General features: G+C 39.7%; 1 protein-coding gene across 2 annotated transcripts in view; it reads right to left on the reverse strand.

Moving 5' to 3' along the window:
- LOC139114483 (tachykinin-like peptides receptor 86C) overlaps positions 1–8,046 on the reverse strand; it is a 37,917-nt gene extending 29,871 nt beyond the window's left edge. The window contains exon 1 of one of the 2 annotated variants that reach the window (XM_070676250.1): positions 7,474–8,046. The gene's annotated coding sequence lies outside the window, so the exon portion shown is untranslated. The remainder of the gene's footprint in view (positions 1–7,473) is intronic. The other variant, XM_070676253.1, reaches the window with a different exon arrangement.
- Positions 8,047–8,265: the final 219 nt, after the last annotated feature.

The following is an 8,265-nucleotide window of genomic DNA, read 5'->3' on the forward strand; positions in this document are numbered from 1 at the left end:
TGACTTTTTAGCCTCAATGCAATTAAGGTTGATATCTCACGATCAGTTCCTTTGATTCTGCATCCTTGATGTTGCTGTCCTGAAAAGCAGAATTTAAGCTTGACATTGCATCATTTGAGCTTATCAAGATTTAATGATCTCGGCCAGATAAAAATCGTGCTACCGCCAACTTGTAACCAACAGTTTGCAGTAAAAACGCATGTCACAATAGCAGCATTTCTCAATTCATTCTTCCGGGTATCTAACATTTTAAGAGAAGTCCTGCGCTGGAGGTAAGCTTCTATTTATACAAGTACAAATGGCATGAAATAAACAACGGACGGCTCGCCGCGATCAATTCCTAAACCAAGGCGTTCAAGTGTAATGGTTATCCCATCGTGTTTCTTATCGTAGGTCAAGTTACCATCTGCACCCCACGCGTGGATTCAAGATAAATTCTCTGCAACTTATACGTAATGCATGTATCGGATCAAATCAGATTAAGTGATACCGAGTTGCCTTTCCGGAAAACTGTACGTCGAAGGGACTTTCCGTCGACAACCCGTAAGGAGCGATTTTTTTTCTGAACCAAAGTTAAGTTTATACGAAAAAAAGCATGGGAGGCAAGTGAAAGGAGAGTAAAATTAGTAGATCAGGACCCAACACACAGTAATAAGGGGAGAACCATTTGATTTCTGGGGGGGGGATATGGAGGATTTGAGAAAAAAAAAATTTGTTGCAAGGTGTGATAGAAGAAAAAAAAATTTGATCCGTGTCATGGCCTGAGAAAAAATAAATGTCATAACATACAGAAGTGAAAAAAAAAATTGTCACAATGCACCAGAAATTAGCAAAATTGGAAACCATATTCTCATGTATTCTTTGCCGGCGCGCCGCCATAGGCGGCGCATATGTTTTTACCACAAGCAATTCTTATGTTGTTTTTTTCCTAGCACTTACGATATAAGCATACACTACATAGGTCTACTTTACACCTCAGTACACTCAATGTTTTCCTTCCCTTCTCTGACCCAAGAAGTCATATTTCAGGATTTCTGTTGCAATATCTCAATGGCATAGGCACTATCTAAAGGGGACCATTTGACTTCTGTAAATTGTGAAAATTCAAAACACAAGACAGGAGTCAATAAACTAGTGTTAAAACCAATATATTATTCTCTCAATATAAATATGTTAGAAAGATGTACCTTGACAATGAAAAATTGAGAAACAACAAATATAATGAAATACAATGTGTGAGCCTTGTTTCTCTGACCACAAAAGATAACATCTTCCCTGAGAACTTACATCTATGCTTGGTCATGTTAATCATAATATGACACCAGACGCCGGATCGCTCACTATAGAGTCCGTCAATAGTGGCGAACTTTCTCAATAACTAATCTGGCACAAGAATGACGATGACAATGTAAAAAATATCAGTGTTCAATGTCATTTTCAAAGAGTTTTACCAAGTGCAAAATAAACTGAAACTCCTCTCAGATTGCACGATTAAACACATAAATTTCTCAAAATTTCCAATACGAGAGGGGGAACCCCCTCTCGTGCTCTCCCCCTTGGGGTATTCTAACAGTTTCACTTAGTAACAAAATTAAAAAACACCTCTCCGATTGCACCAGACTGCACCATTGCACACATCAATATCTTAAAAATTGTCCATGCAAGATAGGGGAAAGCCCCTGTGAGACTCTCCCTAAGCCTCTCGCATGTCTCCCCCTGTACTTTCAAATTCTGCCCGGTCAGATATCCTAGTGAAAACCCTGTCATAATATCCATCCAAACCAAACAATATACTATATTGTTAGATACTGCGTGAGCTTTTATATCTTTATTTTATTTGACTTTGAATTTCATTTTGATGTGTTCACCTTTTTTGAACCATCATGAGATAACTGATGATAGTGTAGCAGGGTACATTAGGATTTGAAAGGTCTTTACTTTGCTGTATTTTGTAAATTTTACAATTATATGTATTGGTATTTAACTTTTCTGAGTGGGGGGGGGGTCAGTCAAAATTTCAGAGTTAGAGAGGGAGGTTACTCAAATTCATCAGGGTTGGCGAGGAGGGGGGGGGGTCACTTGAAATTTTGGAGTTTCAGGCCATAAATAATGACAGCTCCCTTATATACAACGCATTACAAACTTGATGACCAATAAAAAAAAATTTGCACTGCTACTCCATTTGAAAAAAAAAATTGATGCAGGTCAGACAGTAGAAAAAAAAAATTGCTGTCACGCTGACAGGAAAAAAAAAAATTTGCTCCCATACCCATTTCCTCCATACCCCCCCCCAGAAATCAAATGGTTCTCCCCTAATGGTTCGAACATGTAAGGTTTTTCATCCGAAAGCTTGCTTTATAATACTCCGAGCAAAAATTAATCGTCTGTTGTTGACGCAGTAATCGAGGAAACACATACTCTGAACCTCCAAATTTCACAACGTTGAGCATGTCAAATTTATTTGTAACCAAAGTATATAGAAGGATGTTGTCAACTGCCTTGACTTGCAATCAAAGTCACGTTTCCTTTGCGTGCCTTAGATGCTGTTGAGATCGTGAAGCCACAACACCTCATTGTTTTATATACTTTATACATGACGTGACACCTCGGGCTTGCCTGCGTTTTTGCCTGTGTGTCTTTTGCTTGTTATAGCTTACATACACATGAAATAGAGTACGTCGCCGATATTCTAAACCCAAACATGGGAGAGAAGTTTCTAAGTTTCCCAAGCTCACTTATGTATTTCATGCACGCTGTTCGTAGGCAAAGAGCAACGCCTGGTTCCGGCTATGAGACCTTGGGTTGGTCTTCAAAGAAGGAAGGGATTACAAAACGACTTTGACGTAACTGCTGTTCCTCTCGGATTAAAAATATGACAGAAGGGTTTACCAAAGCACCTCCATCACAGTGTCAGTCCTTCACAATCAAACTGGCTTCGAAACCATAACATACGCACTTGACCCCCCGGGAAATATTGCTATGCGGAATCCTGTATCACGTAACTTGTGGAAAACAAATAAAATAACAAGCCGCCCCCCGCCCCCCTCACTTGGTAGAACTAGCAGCAATCGCGGCGATTCCGAAAGAGAGTTCATTATCTCTCCCTGCCCTCAACTTTTTGAAATATGTCACCGTCAATGATTTCATCAACAAAACATAATAGCGATATGCTGCAAACGGCAAGCTGACAACTGGCACCGATTTTTTGGCGACTCGTTTGGCGCGAATGAGAGGACAACGTAAGAAATTGCGTCCAAAAGGCAAGAGCTTTAAAAAAATATATCAATTATTCTTTCAGTGAAATTTTGCGTAACTCTGACGTCCTTGGTCTTGATTTCCGGTCCGGAATTATCGTGTTCCATTTACTGGCATTCCTCAGTTACCAAGGGCCTGATGCGTGCTGAGCCTAATATGCTTCCGGCAAAGATACCCTAACGTCGAAGAATCCAATTCTTCGAAAGATTGGTAGTCATGGTTGTAGCCGGAAATTAGAGCATACATCCCTTTTCTCATGCGACAACTGGACTTGTAGTGAAGATTGTCATAGTTTGTAAAAATCAAGTTTTGATGCAGTAATTTAACTGTTTCTTGCTTTATCGTATTTCTTTTTCCAGGTTCTCATATTTTTATGCACAGGCGCTCCTTAGCTCAGTAGTCTGCTAAGTAGATCGATTTTCGGCTCGATCTATCGATCCCGTAGTCGATATGCCCGCCACTGCAACCTGTGAGTATTTAGGTTGCAGTGGCGGACATATCGACCACACGGGATCGATAGATCGAGCCGAAAATCGATCTACTTAGCAGACTACCCAGCTAAGGAGCGCCTGTGTTTTTATGTGGTAGCTCAAGTAAGTTCGCTATTTGGCCGCCGGATATCGATGCCCTTATTATGCATTCACACGAAATGTTAGAGAATGTCATCAACAAATTATGTCTCAGAGTTACATAAGTTCTAAGAAATCGTCCTGGGAAATACGGGCATTTCTAAAATAGTTTACCTAAAACTTGAACGTGAAGGCGGAAATATTTTGTTCGTTCCGCTATTTGATTAAATTTGTTCTTTCGAACTTTTCTTATTGCTATCCAAAAATATCTTGGACCATTGTCTTGAAATAGCACAGCTAAAACAGTCAATACACTTCGAGGTAATATGGAGATCTCCTTCAGGGGAGCTCGGCACATCGTCCATTTATCTTGGAATCGACCATTAATCAAATAGGTTGGGCATCACCGTGCTATTGGCAACATGCACGCAATACATAAAGTTTCGGTCGACGATCGACCATCGGAAAATACAAATATATGTAGGTTCTCTCTTGTACCTTTCCAAAAGCAGAATCTGGCATGACAAAGATAACAGACTGAATTGTAGGAAATACATTAAAATGCGTTAAAGTGTAAAATTCTAAACTTATATAGAACAGAAAAAATCTCGCCTGTTTAACCAAAGCGCAAACGCGTGTACTTGATACACACTTGTGTGGATCAAATGCAGGCTTCCTAAAATGGCTTATTCATTCGTAAGCAGTTGGTTGCAATGTGTCCAAAGCTGTTCTCAGGGAGCTATTCGTTAGTGTTGGACATTTTTTGTCAGTTTGTTATCATAATAGCTTACAGAGCGGGATATTTGCATTCTCTTGCTCGGCGGACCGGCAGCGGTACCGGTCTGGACTTCGTGACTTAGGCCTAATATTGCCAGAAAATTTTAGAACTTCATCGGGCAGAGGACAAGAAGGGCAGTGGGGAGTTTTCTGGGGGACGAGGGGCAAAACCGGAAGGAAATGTAGAAAGGAAAAAACTAATGGGAGGTCGTTCAAATGGTAAAGAGAAGACAGTTATGAACAGTTGTAATTACCCCCTCCAAATTTGACTTTTTTCAAAATATGATAAATGACATATTTGTAAAAAGATCCACTGGGTACAATATCTCAAAATCGCGATGGTTGGTTTCTGGTGTATTTTCAAAAATAAGAGGTGCTCCAGACTTTATTTTGAATAGTGAGCACTGTCATGAATTTAGCAGAATTCCCCGAGTCAAATCTACAGTACAACCTCATGTACTTGCTAATAACTGCTTGCCACCTTTATGTACGGGGAACTTTAATACACGATCATAAAATATGCGCGTCCGCGATCTGAACTCGGAAAACTTGAATTATCAAACACTACAATGAGACACTTCGTTGACCCACTTCTCTACGTCATTTAAGTTGCATCGTCTCTGGTCAGTTTTCATTCTGTTCGTAGGAAGACTTCTCGATACATCTTATATGTGTGATGTAAACCCTTTGAGTGCAAGAGTCAAATTTTATCACCTTTGTACGATAAAACTCAAACATTTTTTTTTCATATTTTTTAGAAAGTACAATGAAAAACTGAAGCTATTAGTCCAAAACTTTGATAAAAAATTACTAAAAAAATTTATAAAATATGGCAACATGTTGCATAAAAATTTTGGCGGGAAAAATTATGGCACTCAAAGGGTTAAGCAAAAATTGCATTGTATGAGACCACGGACAAATAGAAAGACAATCTGTCTTTCACTTTGTCTTTGATGAGACACAAGATATTACATGGTGACTAGGAGGATACTTTCTATTCGACACAATTTCGGGAGTCCGACAAAAAGATGTCCTTCTTTCTATAGGATTGACACAAGAAGAAAATTTCTAAATTTCTAAAGTTTCATCTTTTATCTCATTTCTGCTACACCGAAATTTGGCGGTTGGGGCACAACAAACCCCATGTACGCTTACGGCGGCCATGCACGTTCCCCGAGGCTCAATAGAGAGATCTATAGCGTTGTCAGTTATGTCCCTTCGAGGACAGACAGCGATGGATTGAAACTAGGTACGTGTAACTCATATCCGACTTCGATAACATCACTTCATGTATTACGTTAAAGCGTCTGGGAAACTTATGAAACCAACCTCACAGCAGTAAGATTATATAAGGCTGGGTCGGTTTGAGATGGATCCTTGGATATGTTAGGTTTGGCTTGACACAGTTGATCACGTTTGTTTTGTAAAATAAATCGTGTTTTACAGAGGTCATTCACTTTGACGTCAATACCCACACTTGTTACCTTTTGCCTGGTGACCAGTAAGTTAAGGTAGTATGCGCCTCGAAAATGAAAGTCTTAGACTTTTGCTCAAACTTTCCCCAAGGAATCTTTCAACCGTTCTCTTTCAAAATCAAGACTAAAAATCGGGGGTCACCGTGCAAATTTGGGTACTAGAGAAACAAATTACTCAAGATTTACCGATAATTGAAATTCAAAATGGCCGCCATCCCTGTGTTAACTCTATGGAGAAAACTACAATTTTCGATTTTCAAAAAAACTAAGACGGTAAAAGTTTGTTTTTCTCCTTTGGCTTCAAAATGAGCCCCAACAAGAGGGAGATCAGAGAGGAATTGGAAAAGTTTGAGAGTCCAAATATCTGTCCCCGAGGCGCGTTCTACCTTAAAAATCATGGTAATAATATCGATGTAGCAATGTGAGAGGGTTTCACATCCACCTGTACAGAGGATGATATGATGAGCTTACATTTAACTGTATACAAATGACCTCTGTATGTCACAGGTATGTTCACAAACACTACGGGGAGCAGGTAGAATCATTTTTGATTTTGTTATTAATACATTTTTACCTCAAAGGACACCTGGCAAAATTATCTTCAACAATAGTGCAAAATATTCCAAAAGTCTGCCGGTGTTTTAAGATACGAAAAAAACCTAATTCTGTATAGACATGTTAGAGACAGAAATTTCCTCTTCTTCGAAGATTGTCCTTTTATTCGTATTTCTCACACAAAAGTACACGATCAGGCGGAACTTGTGAACGACTTGTTAGATTATGGATATTGATAAAATCGAACACTGTAATAATTATTCTAAATAATATTGATTTTGCAGACCACTGATATAAACCTTAAATAAGCCATAACTATATTGCCAGGGGACGCTTATCGTAAGATGACCATGTCTTCAGTTACATATTTGTGTTATGGATCTATATCATCATAGTGTTGTAGATTTCGTAAGTTTTGCGTCAAATGAAAATGTATTGTTACATTTTTGTAATGTACCTCCAATGGAGGTGTGTTTGTAATACTTTGCATAATCATTTGTCCACCTGCGATTGCAAAGCTTTCCAAATGAATCTGCATACAATCTACAATGAATGAAATGATTCCCGTCAGAAGGAGTTAAGCATTGTTGGTAGACAATACGCCCGATCAACTGCAGTTTTGTCTCATAGGTCACTAAGTATTAGGTCCTACAGAGACAACTCTAATAGTTGGCGAGTTCCAAGGGCTATATATGATCAAGGATAACGGATGCTATTGCAAGATGATCCACCCCCAAATTAATGTTACAACCCGGACTGTTCAATGGTCCATCCGTGTTGATGTTGATAAATCTGATATTACAGTAAAAAAACAGCGTGTAAACGAAGTAACACAAGCTTACCATGTGTCGACATATGTACTGCGCAATTCATTAAATTACGACCGCTATTCCGGGGTACGCTCTTTCGTGACGTCAATATACTCTTCGACAACCAGGTGTGTACTTTTTCGGACTAAGTGTCATTGACCGGAATCATGTTACCATCACAAAAAGTTTGGGCTCCGGACTTCGGCACTTACCATGCCGTGGGAGAGACGGAGAGACCGGTAACCGGTAACGCCGATACGTCACGCCACAAGCCGCTGTGTCAGAACTTCAATTGCGTCCGCGCCCGCGTCCTCGATCATTCGCACGCGTCCCCGCAATGATGATTGTTATAGAAAGGAAGTGTCTTTTGGGGGAATCTGTCAAGCTTATTCAATGTAGAAGTAACCGTCCGGGATTTTGTGATTTTACAGACCACGTCGAGCTTTTTAAGTTGTTGAAAGGCTTGCAGGACTGTCCCGCATTGAAGCTGCACGCACAGCTCACAGGCCAGTCACACAACGGCGATCACACTATGATTATTTGCCATGTGTTATTGTCGAATGAGACTGCGAAACGTTTCAGTTATCGCTGACACTTGATGACAAACTTTGAATTGTAAACCTTGACACGTATCGCTATGTCATCAAATACGTACACGACAAATTTTCCGTTCTTAAACTGGAACAGGAGCGCCTATGCAAAGTTTAAATATCGAGTTAACATATTGCCCATGGGAGTCAGGGTTTTCACGTTGTAGGTTAAGATTTTTACTTGAAAGTGGTATTATAAAGACGCCTATTCGGGGCTCAGCTGTCTCAGAGAAAC

This window comes from Ptychodera flava, chromosome 16, assembly GCF_041260155.1.
Source record: "Ptychodera flava strain L36383 chromosome 16, AS_Pfla_20210202, whole genome shotgun sequence".
In the NCBI taxonomy this organism is placed as follows: domain Eukaryota; kingdom Metazoa; phylum Hemichordata; class Enteropneusta; family Ptychoderidae; genus Ptychodera; species Ptychodera flava.